Below are 25,065 nucleotides of genomic sequence, written 5' to 3'. Positions count from 1 at the left end.
CCAGAAGCACTGTACAAGATAAAGGTGTCACGAGAAGGACTGGTGGTCCCTGCTGTGGGTGTCTTTGCCCAAGAAAGTATTTATTTAAGTTGGATGGTTTGGGTTGAGTTTTTTGGGGTGCGCAGGGATTAGGGGGCAGGGAAGGAGGAAGGTTTTCAGAGCAGAAAGGTGAAAGGAGATCAGATTGGGACATAAGGAAAAAGCTGCATGTGTCTTGCTCACTACTGGATCCAATAGGTAGTAGGGTTTTTTAAGGTATCATTGACTATATCATTATACCAGAATGTAACTTCTGGTATAGATTGATTTATAGATAATGTTTATAATTATCTAGAGGACTAGTGGGGTGAAGGGCTGGAAAAAATAGGTTAAGATAAGATTATGTAGCAATTTTGTCTGTTCAGTGATATGTCCCTAATGCCTAGAATCATGCCTGGCCAAAAGGGGGACTCACTCAGTATTTGTCAAATGAATGAAACGATCAGTGACATAGTTTCAGGCTGTCACAGAAGTAATGGGGAACACTGGAGGTTTGGTACCATTTAGGAAGGTACATGTAAGGGGAGAAGGTGAGGAAAGAAGGAAATCAGTGAGGAGTGAGGAGAGGTTGAAGTAGCCACAGGGTCCTGGTCGTAAGGACGGTCTGAAGTTGGAAACAAAGGGGAAGCCAGGATGGGGGTATCACAGGGAAAGACTCAGTGGGTGGCTGTTGTAGGGTGTAGAGAGAGTTAGAAGATGCTTAAGGTGTAAGGTGCTGTGAAGGAGCTCAAGTAAGTTGGAAAATAATATTCTTGATGGAGATAATAAGATAGAGTTTTGTTGGAGGGCAGGGGCAGTAGGCATTGGTGGTTAGTTTTAGGTTCTTAGGTATGATCTGGGGGTGAATTGCCTTCATTAGGAATTTGCAGATTAAAAAGAGATTGAAATTCAAGAGCGCCATTTCAGGGCCAGAGATCAGGTTTGTGAGTCTTTCTCCGGAGTCTGCAGGCTGATGTGGGAAGCAGCAGCTTGAAGGGTGGGGGGTGTCGGGAGACAGGGAGGCCACGTCAGAAGGAGCTCTGTGTTTACAGGGCTCTTGGCTTCCATTTCAGCTCTGTTTCTTTTAGAAGCATCAACGAGGTTGGGGCTCCTGGGTGGTGCAGGAGGTTAAGTGTGCCACTCTTGGTTTTAGCTCAGGTCGTGATCTCAAGGTTGTGGGATCGAGCACCATGTCAGGCTCTGTGTTTAGCACAGAGTCTGCTTAACATTCTTTTTCCCTCTCCCTAACTGCCCCCACCCCACCTGTTCACTGTCTTTCTGTCTCAAATAAATAAATCTTTTTTTTTTTTTTTTAAAGATTTTATTTATTTATTTGACAGAGAGAGATCACAAGCAAGCAGAGAGGCAGGCAGAGAGAGGAGGAAGCAGGCTCCCTGCTGAGCAGAGAGCCCGATGCGGGGCTCGATCCCAGGACCCTGAGATCATGACCTGAGCCGAAGGCAGCGGCTTAACCCACTGAGCCACCCAGGCGCCCCCTCAAATAAATAAATCTTAAAAAAAAAAAAAAAATAGAGGGGGCTACCTGTGTGGCTCAGTCCGTTAAGTGTCTGCCTTCGGCTCAGGTCATGATGTCAGAGTCCTGGGATCCAGCCTTGCATCAGGCTCCCTGCTCAGTGGGGAGTCTCCCCCTCCCTCTGCCTGCCACGCTGCCTGTCTGTGCTCTCTCTCTCTCTCTCTGTCGAATAAATAAATAAAATCTAAAAAAAAAAAAAAAAAAAGAAGAAGAAAGAAACATCACAGAGGTCTCAGAAGCTATGCTTCGGTCCTTTTTGGGGGAGCTTTTCTTCCATAGGACCTCCCTGACCCACTTCCCCAGCATTTCTTTTATTTCCCATGTAGGACCGTTTTGTTGTTGTCTTTATTTTTCTGGTATTATTATCCCCTGTGTAAGATTTTATATTTATCTCTAGTACATGAGCATCCCCTGTAGGAACTGATCCCTTTGCTATTCTTGAAGGATATGCTACTTAGAGCATTGTGTATGTGCATGTGTGTGCAGATGTGTAAATCTCTTGGAAACTAAACTCTGATAACGGATTTCACAACCTCAAGTGGCAGGAAAATAATGTGGAGTGTGCATTGATTGGATAAAACTTGAAGGATGTTGATCTGCATGATAGGAATGAATATTGGAGTAGAAGAGCATTTACCATAAAATACTATCCTTTTCTCCTTTTTACTGTAAAAATTCCAGTTTACTGGAAACTTCTGAAGAGAAATAATTGGGAATGTTAAGTCCTTGTTAAGGAATATTATTTCTCAATTTCGTTTTGGCAGCACATATACTGAAATCGGAACGTTACAGAGAACATGCCATGGCCCTGTGCAAGGATGACAGGCAAATTTGTGAAGCGTTCCATATTTTAATTTTTTTTTTTAAAGATTTTATTTATTTATTTGACAGACAGAGATCACAAGTAGGCAGAGAGGCAGGCAGAGAGAGAGGAGGAAGCAGGCTCCCCGCTGAGCAGAGAGCCAGATGCGGGACTCGATCCCAGGACCCTGAGATCATGACCTGAGCCGAAGGCAGCGGCCTAACCCACTGAGCCACCCAGGCGCCCCATATTTTAATTTTTAAAAGATTTTATTTAGTTATTTGACAGAGACAAGCAGAGAGAGAGGGAGCTCAATCTTAGATGTGGGGCTCAATCCTGGGATCATGACCAGAGCCAAAGGCAGACGCTTAACTGACTCAGCCACCCAGGTGCCCCTTTTTTTATTTACCTTTATGAAAATGCAAAAAAAAAAAAAAAAAAAATCACTCTTCTCTTTTCCAGCTGAGGTGGACCAGATATTTTCTGAACTGCTTTTCTGGGCTTTTTTTTCCCTCTCTCTTTCTTTTTTTCATAAATCTTTTGAATGTCACCTTTGTGAGCATATAAAATGAACGTGGATAATCTAGAATTCTGTCATTGATGACAGTTTTGCCAAACTCCTTGTTTTTAAAGATTTAAAAAAAAAAAATTTGTCTTTGCATGCAACGGGGGGTTGTCAGACTTAAAACCCTGAGGTCAAGAGTCACATGTACTACCAACTGAGCCAGCCAGGCATCCCCAAAATCTGATATTGTATTGTATTGTATTTACTTACTTACTAAGCTTTACAACTGATGTGGGGCTTGAATTCACAACCCTGAGATCAAGAGGTGAAGGGTTTTGCCAAACTTTAATTTTGGGGTACTGCTTGCCTTTTAAACATATTATTGTGAAAAATAATTTAGCAACTTCCACACTGTAAATTTCTCAGTGGCAGTTTGCATCTGTAGATCTCTTCAAGTCAAGCATCTGTTGAAAAGATATTGATAATGTGGGAGGAAGGGCAGTGCTGGATGGATGCAATTTCATGAAACTTGGCAGTTCCATAAATAACCTGAATAACATAAATTGTATTTACCTCTTTGGTGTCTAGACTAAAGAATTAGAACCATGAGTTTATAAAAATCCATGTTGCCGTCTACACAAATAGAAAAGTATTTAAAAATTATGTTTCCAGTGGGATAGTGATAAAATATTTAGTATATGGTATTGGACCAAGTGGTTAGGAATCTGGAAAAAGATGAGGTTGGTTAAACTCCACCTTGATTTAGTTCATTTTATATGATGATTATTGTGATATGCAAAAGAATGATGATGAAGAAAGAAGGAAGAAATCAGGAAGGCAGTTTATAAAATGCCTGATCTACCTAAGTTGGAAAAAATGAAAAATGATATTTATAACAAGTATTTCAAAATTTAAGTGTATATTCATATCTTCGTAAAATCATAAAAGGATTAGAGGGGTGCCAAGTGGTTCAGTCAATTAAGTGTCTGATTCTTGATTTTGGCTCAGGTCATGATCTCAGGATCATGAGATCGAGCCCCGATTTGGGTTCTGCCCTTAGCCGGGCGTCTGCTTGACTTCCTCTGCCCCTTCCCACTGAGCTCGTGGATATATGCTCTTGCTCTTTCTCTCTCCCCCTCTCTCTGTCAAATAAATAAATCTTTTAAAAAGTAAATAAAATCATAAAAGGACTAGAAAAACATGGTAAGTTCCTTTATAAGAAGATGGCATTTTTAGTATGACTTAAAATTCAGAAATCATAAAAGAAAAATGTTGATTAATTTGGATAAAAACTTTACCTGGTAAAAACTGCAATAAGTAAATTCAAAGGACAAATCACAATCAGGGGAAAAAATATTTGTAGTGGGGGGAGGGGTAAATCTCTATACGAAGAGCTCCTACAAATGAATAAGAAAATGACTTGCAGACCAATAGAAAAATGGGTAAAGGACATGTTCACAGAACATGAAATACAGGTTGTCTTTATACCAAAGAAAATATCTTCAAACTCCAACATAATAAGAGAAATGCAGATTTAGACTGTGTCGAAGTAGTACTTTTCACTTTATCAGATTGGCAGAAATTTTAAAGTGTGCTAATTATATATTGTTGATCAGATGTGGAAAAATTGTCGTTGTACTTCTTGCGAGATTACAAAATACCACAGCCCTTATGAAGGCCAGTTTGGCAGTATCTATCAGGATTACAAATGCAATTATCCTTTGACCCAGCAATTTGGCTCTGGTAATTTTTCCCTGCAGGTACATCTGAATACATATAAAGTGACGTATATAGGAGGTTTTCATTAGACCATTGTTTGTAATAGAAGAGATTGGAAACGATTCAAGTATCCATTAGTAGAAGGCTGGTGAAATAAATTGTGATCCATTCATGCAATTGAATATTGTGTAACATTGAAAGAAAACACAGAAACCCTTTATGCAGTAATATGGAAAGATCTTCAAGATATGATTAAATGAAAAAAGCAAGGCACAGAACAGAATATGTAGTATGTTCTCTTTGCTGTAGAAAAGGGACAGAATCGGAGTTTCCATTCATATCTGCTTGTATCTGCATGAAGAAACATTGAAAGGATAAACAGGGGACGCCTGGGTGGCTCAGTTGGTTGAGCAGCTGCCTTCGGCTCAGGGCATGATCCCAGCGTCCTGGGATCGAGTCCCACATCGGGCTCCTTGCTTGGCGGGGAGCCTGCTTCTCCCTCTGCCTCTGCCTGCCATTCTGTCTGCCTGTGCTCGCTCGCTCTCCTCTCTCTCTGACAAATAAATAAAAAATCTTTAAAAAAAAAAAAAAGAAAGGATAAACAAAAGAAATTCAGTAGAAATGGTTGTCTTTAATGGGGGAGGTGGGGGTTTGGGGTAGACAGAAAAAAAGTAGGAACAGTACTGTTTGTTAGACACCCTGTTGTATTTTTATTTGTGAACCATGTGAATTGTCTATTCAAAACAAAAAGTGGGGTTGCGTGGATGGCCTAATTGGCTGAGTGGCCAACTCTTAGTTCATGATCTCGGGGTCCGTGGGGGCCGTTTGATTGAGCCCTGCCTCAGGCTCTGTGCTCATTCGGAGTGCGCTTGAGGATTCTCTCTCTCCCTCTCCCACTGCCCCTCCCCCACTCAAATCTTTTTTTTTTTTTTTTTAAAGATTTTGTTCATTTGACAGGCAGAGATCACAAGTAGGCAGAGAGGCAGGCAGAGAGAGTGGGGGGAAGCAGGCTCCCTACCGAGCAGGGAGCCCGATGCAGGACTTGATCCCAGGACCCAGAGATCATGACCCGAGCCAAAGGCAGAGGCTTCAACCCACTGAGCCACCCAGGCGCCCTCAAATAAATCTTTAAAGAAAAAACAAAACATGGGGTGCCTGGGTGGCTCAGTGGGTTAAGCATCTGCCTTTGGCTCAGGTCATGATCCTGGTGTCCTGAGACAGGCTCCCTGCTTAACAGAGTGTCTGCTTCTCTTCCCCACCCTGCTTGCAAGCAGGTATGCTCGCGCGCGCGCTCTCTCTCTCTCTCTCTAATGAATAAAATCTTTAAAACAAAACAAGTTACATATTTGTAAAATGGCATTTTGGTGGCAGTTTAGCATATGTTCAAGGGCTGGAAATATCTGTCCAGATCTTTAGCATCCCTTGTTTGGACTCTTGGCTGCAGTCTCCTAAGTGGGTCTTGCATTTGGTTATCTAGAGCTCTCTGTTCAATAGGGTAATCACTGGCCACATCTGAGCACTTGAAATGGGGCTTATCCACTTTTGGATGTCCTGTTAAGTGTGCCAAATCTAGAAGACATAGGACAAGAAAAAAAGAATGTGAACTACCTCATTAATAATTTTAAAAAAATGTTGACTACATGTTGAATGATAATAGTTTGGATTTTGATTGGATTATATTTTGATAACTATATTATTAAATTAATTTCAATTTTTTTCCCCTTACCTTAGATGTGGCTACTAAAAAATGTAAAATTATAGATGTGGCTTGGCTCTGTGGCTCACATTTTATTTTATTTATTTATTTATTTATTTATTGCATGGCACTAATGTAAACTGTCTACCTTTGGTAAGTCTGCTAGAATTACTTTCTTAAAAAAAGAAAAACAAAAAATCAACCGAACATGCTTTAAAACCTTCATTGACTCTGAGATGCCTATAGAGACCCTTTGTAATGGTCTCTGAGATGCTTCCTTTATCAGCTCCCCATCTCCCTTCATGTGTAAACACTGCTTTTCTTCACTGCTCGGACTGCCAGCTCCTTCATAAATGTGAGTCTTTGAATGCACTGTCCCTTCTGCTTGCAGTGTTCCAGAACCTCCATTTCATTGCCTTGAGAACTCCCTACTCATTTTGTAAAGCTAGTTCGTGTGGCCCCTTCTTTGATGGACTCTCCCTCGTTCCTCTGTCCTGTTTCCTTCTAGCACTTGGTGTCCTTCTGTATTCTCCCACCACCTAATACTGCCATTAATTTTTTTCAAAGTGTTGTCTCCCTCATCAGACTGTGAACTTCTCAGGGTTGGAACTCATCCAGAAATTACTAAAGAATGAAGAAGAGAAAGAATACAAAAATTCTCTGAAACTGCCAGGAAATAAACTTCAAAAAAGTCACTAGGAACATGAGGCTGGTTGTGTTTTGTTGAGAACACACCATGCCCTTTTTGCCTGGCTGGTGCTTCTGTTCAGTCTGTAGGTTTGCAAACTCAAGTTCAAACCCTATAGGTCTTCTCTTAGTTAAGAATAGACCTCTTTGGAATGTTCCAGTTTTAATTAAACAGGCAGATTACAAACTGCAGAGACATCAGTAGCATCAAACCCACAGTGAATCCCAGGCTTCAGGGCTTTGTTCAGACTGGAAGCTGAGAGGTGTTTGTGTTCACTCAGAGAGCAGAAATCTCCGGCCTGGCCACAGGCCCGTGTTTCCAGAAGGTAAAGGTAGCAGGTGGTTGCCAGGAGGTGAAGGCGCCGGTGGATTCTGGCCAGCCACAAGAAGGCTGTGAGCCAAGGTAATGAAGTTCTCCATGGTCTTGTCCGTGGGCTCTTGACTTCGGTGACCCGTCTCTGCGCAAAGTCATTGCTGCTTGTTAAGATTTCCATTGTCTTTCTCTTCTGCTTGTGGGGACTTGAGCTTTTGCATGAAAGAGAAAAAGAGTAATAAATGGAAAATTCAGGATCTCTGAAGCAAAGAGGTTTTAGAAGGAAAAACAATTTTGCAAGAAACTTCTCCTTCATTGAGTAACTGAAAGTGCTCTTCACACCCAGATTTTAGAAGCTTCCCTACCATTGTTCAGGATCTGTTTATTTCTTATACAGTGATTCACATACTCTCACCACGCAGATAAATCCACTGAATGAAGAGTCCTTTCTTTGCAAAACTTTGAGGGCTGGTAGGGTAGGAGAGAAGAGTCCCTCTTCAAGGGACTAGAAAAAAAGGGGGGTGGCTAGAAAAACATGCCTGAACCCAGGATTGCCACTTACCTAGTGGCATGGGCAGATGACGTCACCTCTTTGAGCTGCATTTTCAGTAGAATGAGTTGTCAACACCTCCTGGGCTGTGAGCATTACAAGAGGCGAATGAATGCTGGTGGCCAACATGGTGTCTGGCTCAAAGCGGGTTTTGGTACGTAGGATTTAGAACTCCGGTATGAACGGAGATTTTCTTTTGCAACTGTCTGGTATTGAATCCACACACAAGCATGCCCAGTCCAGAAAAGGAGGGTGTCTGTTACAGTTGTGCTGGAATGCGGTGATTGCCCCACAGTCATGGTCCTTACTAGCTGCTCTTTGGAGCCCCAAACTAGAGGATCGTTCCCCCTTTGCCTTTGGGATTCTATCTCAAGGCCAAAGTCTGCTTTCTGGGCTCTGCCCATAGTCTTCTCTCCCCTTCTCCTGGGATCCACCCAGCTATAGATGCTCTCTTTTTTCCTGGGGAGGAGATCTGTTCCTCATCATTCTTCTGACAAGAGAAAGAATAATCTTTTCTAAGAGGGAGATCATCATCAGGCTTCTTCTAAAAAATAACTTTTGTGCTTGGTAAACATTTTTATGAGGATTCTGCTTTCTGTTTGGCGCTTGAGGTCTGTGCAGTTGGCGCCCTCTCCTTCCATCCCTGCCTCCCCATCTTATCTGACCACGCACCTTGAGGGGCCCAGCCTTCATTCTCATTTGAGATAGATGAACGCGGTGCCCTGTATGCCTCATGACCAGATAATTCGAGCTGGTAGTAATCAAGATTTGTGGCTGATTATCATTAAAGGGTAATTTCATTGCAGTTCATAATTGCTCTTGCTTCAACTCACTATTGCATCTCTTTTGTCACATGATTAAAAAAGACAAAAATGCTCATGGCAATGAACTTGGAAAAACAGGTTTCTTACATTCAGTTCTTTTTCAAACCAACTTTACAAATTTCAAGTGTGCCTTTATTAATGTAATGATTTGCCTGCTTTATATTACATATTCAAAATAAAAGAGAATTGAAACAGTTCATCATTGAAATGAATATTACAAAAACAGCATCTGGTTTGAATAATGAATTTTTTTGTCCAAGTTTTGCCTCATTGAATGAAGCTAATGAAACTGCCCTCGATTTTTGAATCGTTGACTTCTCTGTCACTAGCGTTTGGTTCTTTTCAGTTGCCCACTTGGAGGCCACTAAGGTTTCTTTCAGAAAGTTCTTTCCTCGTGGTACTTATTTTAAATAACTTGGACACCCACTTTTCTGTCACCAGCTGGGTGGAGGTGATGATACCCTTGATCACAAAATTACCAGTTTGGGACATTTCAAGTATCTTCTCCACCTGTCAAGCTTTTGGAACAAGAGCCAAGTGAAAAAAAAGAGCTCTAGCGTTGGAATGACTGAAAACCAGATGTTGGTATCGCACAGTGATTTCCATACAACTCAGAGGCCGCTGTACCCAGCTTGTTTCTGCCCTGAATGCGGATGCTTGCACAGATCTAGTGGTGCCTGGTCGTGATAAGACTGTGGAGGGGGGCACCAGGCCAGTACCACTACTCTTGCTGACGGCACATGTACACACAGTGTGCACAGATACAGCCCTAGGAAGTCTCTGGAAGGTCAGTACATTTTTTTGCTATTAGGTTTTCTGATCCACAGGTATCTGTGCTGAAAATACTTATAAAGTATTTGCAGATTCATCATCTGATTTGACTTTCAGAAAACCACTTTAAGATGGATAGGGTAGATTCTGTGATCCCTCTTTTACTAATTAGGAACTTCCTCAAAGAAGTGCTGTGACTTTAGTCAAAGACATTTAGCTGCCATATGGTAGGCAGGAATGCTGTTTTTTAAAGGGCTACTTCTACATTTTATCTCAAAGCCTATATGACATGTAAGGATAATCCTATACTACACACTCTTTTTTTTTTAAATTTCAACTCAGTTTAATTAACATCAGGTATGTTATTAGTTTCCAAGGGAGAATTCAATGATTCCTTAGTTGCATTGAACACCCAGTGCTCATTCCACCCCATGCCCTCCTTCATGCCCATCACCCAGGTACCCCATCCCCCTACCCATCTCCCCTTCAGGACCCTCAGATTGTGCCCTATAGCTAAGTGTTTCTTAGGGTTTGTCTCCCTCACTGTACTACGCATTCTACTTCAATAAAAAGCTGAATGAAAGAATGAACAAATGAAACAAATAAAATCCTAGCAAACAAAAAGCACTAAAGAAATAAATTTGGTAGTCAGATAGTAAAAACATGGAAACAAATAAGTATTTTCTTTGTGTTACCTCTTTGCCTGTTCTTGGAGTTGGCAAGAGTGTAGGCAAGCTTATAGTAGATAGGAAAGAAATTATTGCATTTCACTGAATTAGCATTACTTCCCTAAATAGAGAAGTCTGAGAATATTCCTTTATCTAGAATACTTTGTTGGGTGGATTGTTGCCAAACAGGAAGCAGGTGGAGACAGTCAGTTCCCTCCTTTCTTCAACGAGGTATAGTTGTCTGTTGTGCGAGGGCCTTTGGGGACCTGCAGACAAAATCATGGTGATTGTGCATCTTGCCAAGCAGATCTCCAGCATTCTCCTGCTCAGCTTAAAAAACAAAACCAAAAACATTCCACCAGTTGTGTTTCCTACTGCACACTTCACAAAATAAAGGGAAGACAGAGGAAGTTGGGCTGGAACTGCCAAGGCCCTGCCAGGCAAGGCTCATGGGTGAGAGTGTGATCTCAGGTGGGTGTCTGGCACCTCAGTGGCTGGCCATGTGGGCACACCATCAGGTATTAATCTTTCGGGACATGGGGACATGAAGTACATCCCTTTTTCAAACTTGTTAACAGAACGCCACCTTCTTGAGAACGCTGGGACCTTTGCTCTCTTAAATTTCTCCTAAGCTTTTAAAAAAAAAAAAATTTCTCCTAAGCTTTCTAATTATAGTTCCTTGTAGTTGATTATGTTTTCCTCTTGATCATGCTTTTTAAATTCCAGCTCTTCAGGAGCCAAATGGATGTTTGCCTTTTTACTGATTAATGCATGTGATGTGCAAGTGTTCCTTAAAAACTACCTAGTGTGCTTTGTGGTTTAACCTTCGTGGCTTCATCTGAGGTTCTTTCTGGAGGACACTTTGTTGGATCCTACTTGTAAATTCACTTGGGCCTTTTGAGATTCTAGGCCTCAAAGTCCTGTCTTTGTTGAGTTGGCCCATTCTTTCTTCACTGTTTGGCCCAGTTTGGCCGTCAGCTGATGAGGCAAGGTAAGCACCCTCCCTTCTGTGTTTCTCATGGCTGATTCCTCAGCAGGGTTTGGTGGAGGCAGAATCACGAATAAACAAGGTTCTGATTTGGTAGCTGATTGATGACAGGGTTTGGCTCCCAGTTCCACCGCTCACTTGCGGTATTCTCTAGGATAAGGTGGGTGATTTTTTTTGCACCTTGGTTTCCTTGTACGTACAGGGAGTTAAGTAACATCTGTTGCGCAGTGTCGTCGAGGACTGATCGGGTCGGTGTCGTTGGAAGTGCTGTGTAAAGCGTGCTCTCCTGTTACTGCAGACGCTCCTTCAAGGAGGGAGAGTGATGCACAAGAGAGGTTGCTTAGATCAACGTGGGATGAATCATGTAGGAAAGGTAGGGTGAGTAAAGAAGGGAGAAGCCAATCAAGGCACCCTGGGATGATCAAACCAGTGAGCTGCTGAGTCAGCGAATGTTGGAGGAACAGAGAAAGCTGGCGGGTAAGAGGGAAGAATGCCAGCTGGAATGAAGAGAGAGGAGCTTGGGAAGCAAGGGTGTGGGGTCCCTTGTCACCAAAATGGAGTAAGGAGGAGCATCATGGGGGAGGCTCCCAGTTTGAAAGTGGGATGCTGGTGACCTTGGACATGGAATGTATTTGGCATCGCCAGAAAGGTAAACATGAAGAGAGGTTGGAAAGTTAATTCGACCACGAAACGACTGGGGCCTGGGTACTACGGTGTCCACTAGGGGAAGAGCAAGGCGGAGAGCACAAGACAGGGCAGCGAGTAAGCGCTGAGTAAGTATTTGCTGGATTAGTAAACGGGCACAGTGAAGGCAGTGGAGAGAACAAGTTGCAGAATTGACGTGTAGCCCCAGGTTAGCATCCCTCTGCCTTCTGGAAAAGCCTGTGCCCCAGAGAAAGGAGTCCTTACATCCCACCCAAGTGACTCTCTACAGCCAGGGAGGACGGCATCATTTAACCCCTACAGAGCACATGTTTTTCTAGCTCAGCGAAGTGAGGGGTGCTGGGGTAAGATGGGGTAACAAGCCTTCAGCCTTACATCTACCTGTTTTAGTTTGCACTGTTCGTTGAATAAATCATCCCTATGAAACTGTTTTAGTTCTGTTTTCGGATATGGAAAGCAGAGCTTTGCATGCGTCCTCTGACAGTAACTCAGTCTGTGTGTCCCGTGCTCGTGATGTGACTTTGTGCCCTTTCTTTTGAACTGCTCTCGAGCGCCAACCGAGGTCGGTCGTGCCTGCTCTTCACCTCCTTGCAGTACCTGTGTTTTGCTTAATCTTGTGTCTTGTCTGATTTCTGCTGGGCTGCCCTGGTGGCCTCCGGATTCGACGGCTCTGCTGTCCTGTTTGGATGGAGAGGCTTGCTGAGCACTAGACCCCTGTATTCCTGTCTGCTTCCCGCCACACCTGACGAGCCCCACCCCCAGCCGAGGTTCCATCCATCTGGAGTGAGACGCGCTGTGATGACCTGCAGCAAGAACGTTCTCTGCCCTCCACGGCCATTTTCTGTCCCCGGGGTCATTTGGCACAGAGATGACCCCTATTCTTCTTTGCGTTCTCGCGGTTCACGCGGCTCGGCTCCACTACAGTTCCACCCAGTGCGTTGAACCAGACGGTTTGCACCGTGTGTGCGCGGCTTTGACAACATACAGAAGCGCTCCAGGAGGCCGGTCGTGGAACTGAGCACACGAGGAGAAGCGCCTCCCGAGTCGTCGCTCGGTGAGAGCCGGAAGCGTGCTCTCGGGGGAGGGAGGGTTGTGCTTCGAGTGGTATTTGAGGGACAGATGACAGAGCACACCTGCGGAACTGTGAGCTTCAGGCGACAGATGAACTTGGTGTTTGCCACTTGGGTCATCTGCCGCTGCTTCAGTTTCGACGCTCCTGCTGCTGTTACAAAGTCGTGGTCGCCTTTTCCTGAGACAGAGCAGCTGGGGTAGAATTTAAATATCTTTGCTAAACCCAAAACCCCATAACCTCGGGTTTCTCCAGTCCCAGTCCGGGATAGCCCACTAGACCCCGGGGCCCCTGTGGAAGACGGAAGTGCAAACGTGCGAACCTGCATTTCCTATAGCTTTGGGATCATTCTGTGTCTCTTGCTCACACAGAGTACAGAATTTCATAATGGCCTGGATCGTGTTCTGAGCTGAAAGAAGTATTTATATAGAGCCTCTTGGAGGTATGCCTGGTATGAAAACCATAAGTGATTCGCCTCACTGGTTTGTTTAAAATTCTCAAGCATAATGCTGAACGAACATGGCTTTTATTCACTGGCTGTCCTTTCCATTGGAGGGAAAACGACCATGTGGTAAATGAAATAAATATACTGGACTTGATCCTCATAGCAAGAAAGGCCTGTGGTGTTTATGTTAAAAGGTGATCCTCTGTCCTTCTGCTTGGCAGAAGGCCTGGATGTATAATGAGGTAGTAACATGTGTCAGATCTTGTTTCTCCCTAGAAACTAGTGTCGTCCTCTAACACTTGGGTTCTATTTATTGACATGACGACGTGCTACCATGGGGCACCGATGCCCATCTCGCCAGGTGCACGTCTCGGGGGAAGGCTGACGGAGGGAGTGGCTCTTGGAACATGAAGTCCAGATTTCCTGACTCATGTGATGAAAATACCAAATTCAGTGTGGAGTGAAAAGCAAATGGAAAAAAAAAAATCACTGCTGTTTGCTGTTTGTCATCTGGTCTGATATGGATTCATTCATTTTCTCTAGTTTCACAATCATAACGTATTTCATATGCTGAAGTAGACTCAAAGACACCATCCACATGGAGATTCTTCTTCTTCTTCTTTTTTTTTTTTTTTTGAAGATTTTATTTATTTGAGAGAGCACAAGTATGAGTGAGGGGGCACAGAGAGAGGGAGAAGCAGACGCCCCCTCCCCTGCTGCTTAGCAGGGAGCCCAATGCAGGACTCCATCCCAGGACCCCTTGATCATTACCCACGATGAAGGCAGATGCTCACCTGACTGAGCCACCCAGGTGCCCCCACATGAAGATTCTTCTTTTTTTTTTTTTAAAGATTTTATTTTTTTATTTGACAGAGAGAGAGATCACAAGTAGGCAGAGAGACAGACAGAGAGAGAGATGAGGAGAAGCAGGCTCCCTGCTGAGCAGAGAGCCCGATGCGGGACTCGATCCCAGGCCCGTGGGATCATGAACCTGAGCCGAAGGCAGAGGCTTTAACCCACTGAGCCACCCAGGTGCCCCTGAAGATTATTCTTTTTTTTTTTTTAAAGAATTTATTTATTTGACAGAGATTATAAGTAGGCAGAGAGGCAGGCAGAGAGAGAGGGAAGCAGGCTCCCCGCTGAGCAGAGAGCCTGATGCGGGGCTTGATCCCAGAACCCTGAGATCATGACCTGAGCCAAAGGCAGAGGCTTAAACCACTGAGCCACCCAGGTGCCCCTGAAGATTATTCTTTTTTTTTTTTTTAAAGATTTTATTTATCTGACAGAGAGAGATCACAAGTGGGCAGACAGGCAAGCAGAGAGAGAGAGAGGAGGAAGCAGGCTCCCTGCAGAGCAGAGAGCCCAATGTGGGACTCGATCCCAGGACCCTGAGATCATGACCTGAGCTGAAGGCAGAGGCTTAAACCACTGAGCCACCCAGGTGCCCCTGAAGATTATTCTTGATGCCTGCTGAAAACCTCCACCTGTGCTCGGATTGGCTCTTAGCAGAATGGATCGTGGGCTTGCCTGTGTGTCCTTAGAACAGTTTCCTGTTACATTTCATTCTTCCTGGGAATGCATTTTTGCCCCTGGAAGAGAGTCCATATGCAAAAATCTTGATTTTTTATTTTTGTTTTTAATGAAGAAAAGAAAGCCAAGCTTGATGAGGATTCGAAGCAGTAGTCTCAACTAATTAGTCATTTACATAAAGTGAGAAAGGAAAGCTTTTTCTGTAGCCACTTAATTCTTTTTGGTTAAAACTATCTTGATCCTCCTTCCTGGGTAATACAGTCTCAACGTAATGATAGCAGAGGAACCCGTCAGGCTTGGTGTGTTGCTGATAAGCAAAATCTTACAATTAAGTTAAATGCTAAATTGGTCAGTTTTGATGATAGGGTCTTTAATAGGATATAATTTTACAAGTTGCTTCTTTCTAAAAGGGGTTGGAGGGAAGGTGATGAAATCCTCTTCTAAAACTCGCAGGTGGACTGTGATGGGACTGCCTTACTTCACCCCTGCCCGGCATTGTTGCTGGGCTCAGGTGTTCCTGGATGTACTTTGACCCACCTGAAAATCCTCACACGTTCGGCTCAATTAGATTAATTGCCTTCCTCACCCCCACAGTGCTTTGCAGTTTAGCTGCAGGAACTAAGTGTTAGTTTTGCAAGTAGCAGGTACTGTTATTAGCCTGTGAAGGGCCGTGGTTTCTTGGGAGCTCCTGGAGAGGAGTTGTAAACAATCATTCTAGCCAAGATGGAGTAGAGGTTAGCAAATCTGTCTTCAAGCTGAGTTTTCTACTGGCTGAGGAACATTTACATTTAGAAAGGAGTCCTAACTCTGTATCGTTTCTGTTTGGTGCCTCCAAGAATAATTTTGGGGGTGTTATAATGAAACATGCTATTGTCTGTATCCCCTGGAGTTCATAGAGTATTATGTATACTCTTGGTTTCCCACTGAGACCACTGAGCTGAACCCAAGCTTTGAGAATTTACACAGAAACCCCTGGGACGCCTGGGTGGCTCAGTTGGTTAAGTTTCTGCCTTAGGTTCAGGTCATGATCCCAGGATCCTGGGAACAAGTTCTGCACTGGCTCCCTCTCAGTGGGAAGCCTGGTGTCTCCTTCTCCTCCCTGCTCATGCTCTCTCTATCTCTGTCTCTCTCTCTCTCTCAAATAAATAAAATCGTAAAAAAAAAAAAAAAGAGAGAGAGAAAGAGAGACCGAGAGAGAGAAACCCACCCTGGGTGAGACTTGATTGTATGATCAGGGCCAAGCAGAAGTCAAGGACAGAGTCCTGTCCTCCTGAATTGTGTGGACGTTCCGCAGTATTTCTGACACCATGAAGGGGGATTGGGCATTCTTAGTCTTAATCGCCCCTTCCCCATTCTCTTCTTCTCAAAGGGAAGACAAAAGTCCCCTCTTGTGAGTAAGACCATCATTTCTAGGTTAGAAATTGGGTGGATCTCTGAACCTAATCCTTTCCAGAATGTCACCTAACTCTGACAGAAATGAGGACAGGAAACATTTAATCCTACTTATTTCTTCAGTACCGATTATTTATTCAGTGTCTGCTATGTGCTGGACCCTGTTGTAGGTACTGGGGATACAGTTAGGAGCGAAACTATAAAACAGATTCCAGCTTTTGTGGCCCTCTGTCCTCGCTGTGGGGAGACAGACCATGAATAAAGGAAGTGATGTCAGGCCGTGGAAACTGCTATGGAGAAAAGTAAGACAGGGAAGGAGGATAAGGGGGGTGTGTGGGCAGGGGGAACTTTGTCACCAGACTTCAATTGTATGGTTGGGAAATCACTTTGGTGAGAAGGCACTGGAGTAAATGGCCTGAAGGAGATAAGAAGATAGCGAGGGAGAACTGCAGGGAGGCCTGCGGGGCTGGAGCGAGCGGAGAAGAGGGGAGTGGAAGATGAAGTGGGGGTGTACACACGTAGGCCAGTGCAAGGATTCTGGCATTGTCTATGGGAGATGGAGAGCCACTTGGGAGTTTGAGTGGGAGGATGACACTTTAATAGCCTCACTCCAGCTGCCAGGTTCAGAATAGACTGGAGAGGGCATGGTGGATGCAGGAGACTGACTGGGGAGTTGTTGCAATAACCCAGAACAGAGGTGATGGTTCTGGACCAGGGTGGTGGCTCTGAAGGTGGTGTGATGTGGTAGGGTTCTGGGTAGATCTTAGAGGTAGGGTTGGCAGGTTTGAGTTTAGGGCATGAGACAAAGAATGAAGTCAAGGATGACTCCAAAGTTTTTGACCTGAGCCACTAGAAGGATTTGGTTACCATTAACCTTGATGAGGGTGACCAGGAAGAATAGGTTCAGGCCTGGAGGCAGATGGTGACCTTGGTTTGGGTCACGCTATTGCACTTGGAATGCCCGTGAGACCTCTAAATGATTACCTCCGGGGGAGTTCTTGATAGTCCAGTCTGGAATTCAGGGGGGAGGTCAGAGCTAAAGATAGACATTTAAGAATAGTTGAGGGGATAGGTGGAACTGAATTCATGGAGTGAATGAGATCTCCTCGGAGGTGAGAATAGATAGAATGGGGAAGAGGTCAGGGGTTGAGTCCCAGGTACTGGGACAACAAGAAGCCAAGAGACTGGCTGAACTGGTAAAGGAGACGGAGATGGAGCTACCAGGGAGGTGGGAGGAAAGGTGGTGGGGGGACGCGCTGGAAGCCAAGCCGGGGTTGCAAGGCAGAGGGATGGTCATCCTGTGTTACTGTGGGTCTGATCCGATTCCATCAATCAGTCAGTCATAGACAGAGGCTACGATAAATGACTAACCAAGGGCTGTGTTGAGGAGACAGCTGGGCTAGGGCTCAAAGTCAAGTACACTGTCTTTCTGCCAGGAGAGGCCCCTGGTCATACCTGACGTGTTTGTGTGCTGTTTGAGGTCATCTCACGCTTGGTGCATTAGATTGTCAGCTCCGTGCTGGTCCCACTGTTTGAGCACTGCGTCCCGGGCTTGTGTGAATATTTTACTCTCCTGTATTTTTTATATAAATATGTGATGTATATTCATTGTGGGATGATTAGAAATGATTAGAAAAAAAGGTAAGTGAAAGGGAAAAAAGGAAACTCCTTACTAATAATTGCATCACTCAGAGATGGCCATGCTCACAAGTCGGCATGTGTCTTTCTAGACTTGTTTCCGGCCATAGTTGTGGACGTATATATTCTTTTCAAAGGACTGATTCTGTGCTAAATATATTACCTTTTTTAGAATGTTTTTATTTTTGAAAAATCTTTTTAAAACCAATAATATGTCATGAGTATCTATCATGGTATGCATATTATGTAACTGTTTTTTTATCTTTTTTTAAAACAATCACGCCTGGATATCTATTATAGTTTGTCAAGATTGCGGTGTTAAGAGGTAATCTAGAAAGCATGTATAGGAATTACTCAACCCATAAACAGGAAAATGATGATCGTGGGAGTGTTTGTGTTGACTGAGTCCTACCGTGGGCAAGGCACTGCTACCAACCATTTTACTTGGAATGTGTCATTTATTTCTGACAATAGTTCTCTGGGGAAATGCTGTTACTTACATTCCTGTAGTTGAGACCCCAAGAGAGAGACCCTAGCTCATAGTGGGGTTGCGGCAAGGGTTGGAGTGAGATGGATGTGGGCCCCGTCTGTCCAGCTCCGAGGCCTGCAGTGTTCTGCACCGTCCATCTCTCGTCTCTCAATGCATTTTCCTCTTTGACCCCTTACTCAGCTGGGCTGTTATCTCCCTGCCTCCCTCTTGCCTTTTCAGGGGAGCCACGCTGGCAGGAGGCTGGGAGGAAGCAGCTGCTGGAGGTGGGCTTGTTGTCACCCTGCTTCCCACCCAGAGCGGCCCCCCTGCCCACCCCGGTCACTGAGAGGTATTTGATGAGGTGTGATTTATCCAGCTGTGGTTCATGAGACAACATAGGGAGAATCAGGATTCTAGCCCTTGAGGTTTACTATGTTACAAACAAAAACTTCTGCGTCTTGAAGGAACCCTAGTCTGTTGATTCCCTTCGGGCTTAAAAAAAAAAGTGATATTTCAGCTCATTCGTTAAATATGTTTTTGGAGTATTTGCAGATTGTCATATACCAGGGACACACTTTGAGGGGTTTTGAACTTTAAATATGTCAGTATCTTCTGTGATTGCCTTTCCAAACCTTCTTGTGCATTCAGTTTTGTTAGGTATTCTTATGGTGGAATACACTTAATATAGAACATGTAATATATGTAAATAAGTAATGTGTAGGGTGTGGTTTCTAACCCCGTGTCTGTGTTACAGACGTGCTTAATACAGCACCTAGCAGAGTTAAAATGTGGACGAGCTGCAGTGGCAGGCATATCAGGTGAATTGTGTTTGAAATCACAGTTCTGGTATTATTTGCAAAGCTAATGTGGCCCGGGGAGAATAAAAGGAGAGTTTCTGTATTTCCAGGAGTTCCATTGTTCCTCGTAGAATTGGGGAACTTGATTGTTTCATTGGTGAGGTTGTTAAACATCACACTGCAAAGCAATACTGAAAATGCGTGGTTTTGTGAAGATTATTTCTGTATTATTCTCTTTTTAGGTGCTCAGATTACATAACCTCCAAGGAGCTAGTACCATCAGCTCTAGGCTAGATTAAGTAAGAGCTTAATCTTTATCCCAAAAGTAAGTGGGTGCCACTTACAGGTTCGGTTCTTCCGTTCCCGTTTTTCATCCAACACAGAACATGGTCCCTCCGCACAGATGCCCCACACCTGCTTCTCAGTGGACCTGGGATCACTTGCCACCGACTTGGTGGAGTTATTCTCGTGATTCTTCACTTCCAGGCAGCCCTTTGCTTTTCAGAATATTGGCCAGAGATTTTAAAAGCAGTGCTTGGCTGGTGACGATCTTATAATCCTGTTTTCTTGCCCCTTCGCGGACTCACTTAGGTTTGTGACCAGAGCGGTCAGAGAATAAACGCACCTCTGTGGCTGGTTATGCTAAATTGAGCTCTCTCCTAGGAACTAGTCCTGCTGCTTATAGAACCTAACATGCCATCTCTAAACTACGGGACAGTAAATGAAAATAAATTTGCGGAGTCATCCTTTGTGGTTGGATGGTGTCAGAGACCCGACCTCCACTCCTCTGAATGTACCCATTCCAGTTTAGAAGCCAGAAACTTCCTTGTTCGGTAATAAATATATCCTTTTGGTTACATCTACATAAGCTTTACCTGAACATTCAATAATTTCAGAAAGAAAACAGTTTTTCATGTGGATTTGTAGGGTTTACTTTACAGAAGTTTTAGGCGAGCCCAAAGATACTAATCTAAAACCCAGAGTTCATGTAGGGATTGTGGTTTATAGAAATGCTCTCCTGTGCTCTTTTATAAGTTCTGGTTTATAGCGTATTTTGAACTTGATTTATGAACAGATGTATTACTCTTACTTACTAGCACTGATGGATTTCTCCACTCTTCCTCTCTTTAGAACTTGTGTTTCTCCCTTTTACTGAATTGAGAGTATGGAACATACTGTCCATTTCTCTTCCTTCCAACATTGGATTTCAGACTAATTAACAGAATGAAGCAAACATCTTTCAAAACCTTGATTTAAGTACTTGGATATATATCGTCAGAACCATTAAAAAGAACAGGATGTTTAGTGTGCTTCTCCTCCCTTAGGGAGCACAGAAACTTCTCTTGGCTGTTCCCTGTATTGAGGCTGGCCAAGTAGAATTCTAAGCGCCAAAATCTTGGAGACTAAAAAGCCAGATCTCTTTGTAGGAAAGTGAAGACCCTTTCTTATTCATCAGTTCTGCTTTTGTCACTGGCTAGCTTTTGAAAATATGTTAAAAAGCGGTTCCATCTTGTACATTCCTTCTCCCCCATTTTGGTGAGATTCCAAAGCTTAGAAAATTTAACCTTTCTAAACTGGGATTTATTAGCTGTAAAAAATGCTTTTTAGTCTTGCTGGAAGTTGTGAATAGGCAGTGAAAATAACAGAATTTTTTTCCGTCAGTCCAAGTACAGATTTTCCTTTTTTAAGTCCCAAACCTTTTAGTATTGAAATTTTGGGGTGGAGGTGTGTTGGCTGAATAAAGGATAAGAAAAAGATGTTGGGGTTTCCTGGGGGGCTCAGTCAGTCAAGCATCCAGCTCTTGGTTTCAGCTCAGGTCATGGTCTCATGGGTCATGGGATTGAACCTCCCATCAGGCTCTGCGCCCACTGAGGAATATGCTTGAGATTCTCTCCCTCTTCCTCTGCCCCTACTCATGCTCGTGAGTGTGTGCTTGCACGCTCTCTCTCAGATCAATCAATCAATCTCTGGGGGGAAAAAAAAGAAACAAGACATTGGACATTTGCATAAAGTATATACTAGCCTCTTTGACTAGAAGGAGAATTTCATTTCCAGTAAGGCAGATAATCCCCACATTATCCTAAGTCATGTTGGCCATCGTGTCAGCAGTAACCCAGTCAGGGGAAAGTGGGGCTGGCTTCTCTCAGTTCTGGTCCTATCTTTGCCATGTTGCTTATTAGGAAAAGTTAGAGTACCCCACGGCTGCTTGCTATGGCTGAGACAGAGAGAGCGAGGGGGAGAGAGAGAGGACACTCAGTTAAGAACATTTAGCTCTGTTTTGTGAACAATTTCAGAGGAGGAATCTGGGCATGCTTAGGGGACTTTTATGGACATTCTAGATGCTCTGGGAATAGTAAGTGCTGTCCTCAGAGTTTCCTGATGATCAGACGAAGTACTGCGTGGTGGGCTCAGCATGGGGCCTGATGTGCCGTAAGTGTGCGGTGTTAGCTGTTGCCAATACCATCGTCGCTTTTCATTACCTGTTACCGTGAGATACTGAATTGTGAATCCTAACATTTCCTTATCCCCAGCTGGACATGTTACAAAGCATTCCCACGGTCAGAGGAACTAGAATCTAGGTATGCTTTAGTGACGGGATCCTGAAAGAAAAAGCGAGCACTCATTTGTTCCAAAATGGAATTTACATTCTATTAGAGCGGTTATGGTTTGTGGGGCTTATTTATTAACGTCGGTTGGTAATTCCTGAGCACCTTTCACAAGCCAGGCCCGTAGCTAGGTGCTGAATATAGAAAACCGAAGAAGACAGATGTGGCCCCACACCCAGGGAGCTTAGACTTGCCCCGCACTAAACATTAGTAAAGAAGCATTTGCAGTTGCTGAGTAGTTGCAAGGTTCAGCCTTCTCTGGTGTCTACTGGGGGCATTCAGACTTGGAGTCAGGGAATGCTTGCTGCAGAAAGGACCTTTTGCTGGGATCTGAAGGAGGGAGCAGGAGGGAAGAGGAGAGTGGAATCTTCCAGCACAGGGGCAGGCTGAGCACTGGCCTACAGCAGAGAGAGTAGTGCACATTGGAGGACTTACAGAACCTCGGTGAGGCTGGAGTATAAAGTCAGGGGCAGGGAGAGGTGGGACAGGCGGGAGCACGGGAACCTGAGAGACTTGTTAGGGAGAGGGGAAGGGAAACAGCTGTAAGCAGGGCCATGGCACATATAGGGTTGCATTTCGGAAAGATCACTTTGGCCGTCCTGTGGAGGCTGGTTTGGAGGGAGGCAAACTGGAGGTAGAGAGGCATTTGAGTGTCTAGGTGAGAGGTGGATGAGAGCTTGAGTTGGGCTGGTAACGAATGATGAGCACAGTAATCTCCAGAGTATCCTCTGCCCCAGATAGCATTTACCGTGTGGGTATTGTTCTGAGTACCTTACATAAATTAACTCATTTAATCTTCCAGATTATCTTTGGAGGTGTGTACTATGAATACATAAAATATTTTGTCCTGTGGGGCAGAGGAGAAAACTGAGGGCCAGGAACTGGCCTAGTCACATAATTGTAAATGTCAGGGGCAGGGTTTGAACCCAGGCAGACTGTTGTCGATTGGATTGAAGTTGCATGGGGAGGAAGAATGGATAGGCTTGATGATCCTGAACTGAAGGCTGGCGGCAAATCAGAGTGATGCCTGGCCCCTGGTCTGGGCCTCAGGTGGGTGGTGATGGCCTTGACTGAATTGGGTTCACACTGTGGGGGGTAGACTTGTGATGGAAGCTGATGAGAGAGTATGTGAATGAGTGATGTTCCAGTAGAAGCCAAGCACAGATTTCTGCAACAGCATCACATTGGTGGGAACAGACATCATAGGAGCAGATGAGCTTGCCTAAAGGGAGAATCCGTGCACTCAGAAGAGCAGGGTGCTGGGAGGAGAGTAAAACCGAAGGCTGAAAACCGGGAAGAAGAAGGCGAGGAAGATGGTGGAGCTTAATGGTGAAGCAGGAGAGCATATACACAGAAGCGGAGGGAAGGTGGGGTTTCAGGATGGGTCGATGGGTTCTCCATATACTGCACTCTGCTGAGAGGGTTAGTGAAAATGAGGTCATTTTTACTTCCAATAAAGCCGGTTCAGGGAACTTGGAATCTGAAGTTGAAGGTGCTGAGAGTGTGGGTAGGATTGGGAGAGCTTTGTGCAGACCAGGCTCTCCAGAATCAAGGTTGGGAAGCAGAGAGATAGGGATGGTTTTCCTATGCTTATTTAAAGATGAGCAAGTGGCCAGGTTTAAGTACTGATGGGAAAAGATGCTGATGTGGCGAGCGAGGCACTGGAGGTAGAGGAAGGGAATGAGCATCAGGAAAGGAGGAAGGCAGGGTGTAGACATTGGAGCACTACCGGCGTAGGGCAAGGACCCAAGGAATGTGCTGTCAACTGGCTTACTCTTCCTTCCTTTGAATACTACCGCCCACATCTCTCCACACTTTCCAAGTTGGCAGCAGGTATCAGCAATCTCCCCCACTCCCCAAAATCTGACCTCACTACCTCTCTCTGCATTTTCAGCAGACGACCTTGCCTCCTACCAACCACGAAGAGTAAGCCATCAGTATTTAAACCCGGTCTCTCTCTCCTTTTTTTTTTTGAGAGAGAGAGTGATAGGGCACAGTGAGGGGCAGAGGGAGAAGGAGAGAATCTTCAGCAGGCTTCCCACCCAGCTTGGAGCCCGATGCAGGGCTCAGGGCTCGATTTCACCAACCTGAGATCGTGACCTGAGCCTAAAACAAGATCAGATGCTTAACCAACCAAGCCACCCAGGTGCCCTTCCCTGGAGATTCTTAAATCCTTCCATAAGAAACCTTGCCTGCCAGCCTCTGTGCGGTATCTAAATGGTGGAGTAAGGTGCAGTACAAAGAAAATATTTTAGGCAGGGAACCTTGTACTTACCTGGAGAAGTATGTACAGAAATAGAATGGTCTGCACGTGTGGCCCTGAATTTTGCTCCTTGAGGGCACTTCTTGTTTGCTCAGGTCCCTATCCCTGCATAGCTGATTAATGTCATGATTTTAAAAAATCAAAAGCTAAAAAAAAAAAAGAGCTGCCATCTCCACTGTAACTCTTGATTCCAGCTTTGAACCTTCGTCTCTTTTCCTCCTTCCACCTCTACGGGGTGGGTTGTATGTAACTCACTGGCTTTCCTTGACTTTGGTCTTCACTCAAGAGCGCTATGCCAGCCCCATTTCAGGTGTCCCATGCAGCCGTGGGCTGCATCCCTGCAGGATGGAATTCTAAGCTCAGTATTGCAAAGCTCTGTTGCCCAGACCCCTGCCCCTCACTCCATCCTCTGGGGCATGTTGCTAAGGAGGGAAGCCGGAAGGGGCAACACCCCGTGTATTTCTCACAGGCCTCCCTGGACTGAATCCGCTTGAAGCTTGTTTGCTCAGAATACGGTGTTTTACTTAAATGACAGTAAAAGATAGTTGTTCGTGGCTTGTGAGTCTTGGGCAAAGGCTCTAACAAGAGAAATTAGTCTGAGAAATTAGCCTAAGTAAGTATGTATTTTGTCTTATTTTAAAAAGAAAAAAAAATACTGGGTGTGACCTGCTGACTTGATTGACCTCATTTTTGAAAAACACTGTCTTACCCTTGGTTTTTAGCCTAATTTTTAAATGACACAATAGAAAATTTGTGTTTTCTGATACGAGGGGATTTAAAATAGAAGAAGCAGTAGTCACTGTTCTGACTAGTGCAGAATCTGGGTTTGTCAGTACTTTTGAAGTCAGCTGTGCCACGTGCTTATTCACGTTTACTGCCACCATTTAAGGCCACAGGTTTGCTCCGGAATAGTTACGTAATAGTGGGAAGAGCACACAGAGCTAGTAATCTAGGGAGCTGGGTACAAGTCCCCTCTGGTTCCACATGAGCTGTGTGCCCTTGAACAAGAAACTTCATTTCTCTGTGTTCACGTTTTTCTCCAAGGTGTGTCTGGACTAAATTTTTGGTTTATATTTTTTTAAGTTCGCAGATTCCTTAATTTATAAAAACAGCTCTGA

The 25,065-nt window shown here is 44.4% G+C and overlaps 1 protein-coding gene and 1 pseudogene across 1 annotated transcript in view; both read left to right on the top strand.

Annotated features, from left to right (window-relative positions):
• JAZF1 (JAZF zinc finger 1) overlaps window positions 1–25,065 on the top strand; it is a 320,585-nt gene that overhangs the window by 58,971 nt on the left and 236,549 nt on the right. The window lies entirely within an intron of this gene.
• Window positions 2,305–2,405, top strand: LOC125081532 (uncharacterized; annotated as a pseudogene).

This window comes from Lutra lutra, chromosome 11 (genome assembly GCF_902655055.1).
Source record: "Lutra lutra chromosome 11, mLutLut1.2, whole genome shotgun sequence".
Classification (NCBI taxonomy): Eukaryota; Metazoa; Chordata; class Mammalia; order Carnivora; family Mustelidae; genus Lutra; species Lutra lutra.
The sequence above is the reverse complement of the archived record's forward strand: the minus strand, read 5'-3'. Positions and strand labels throughout refer to the sequence as shown.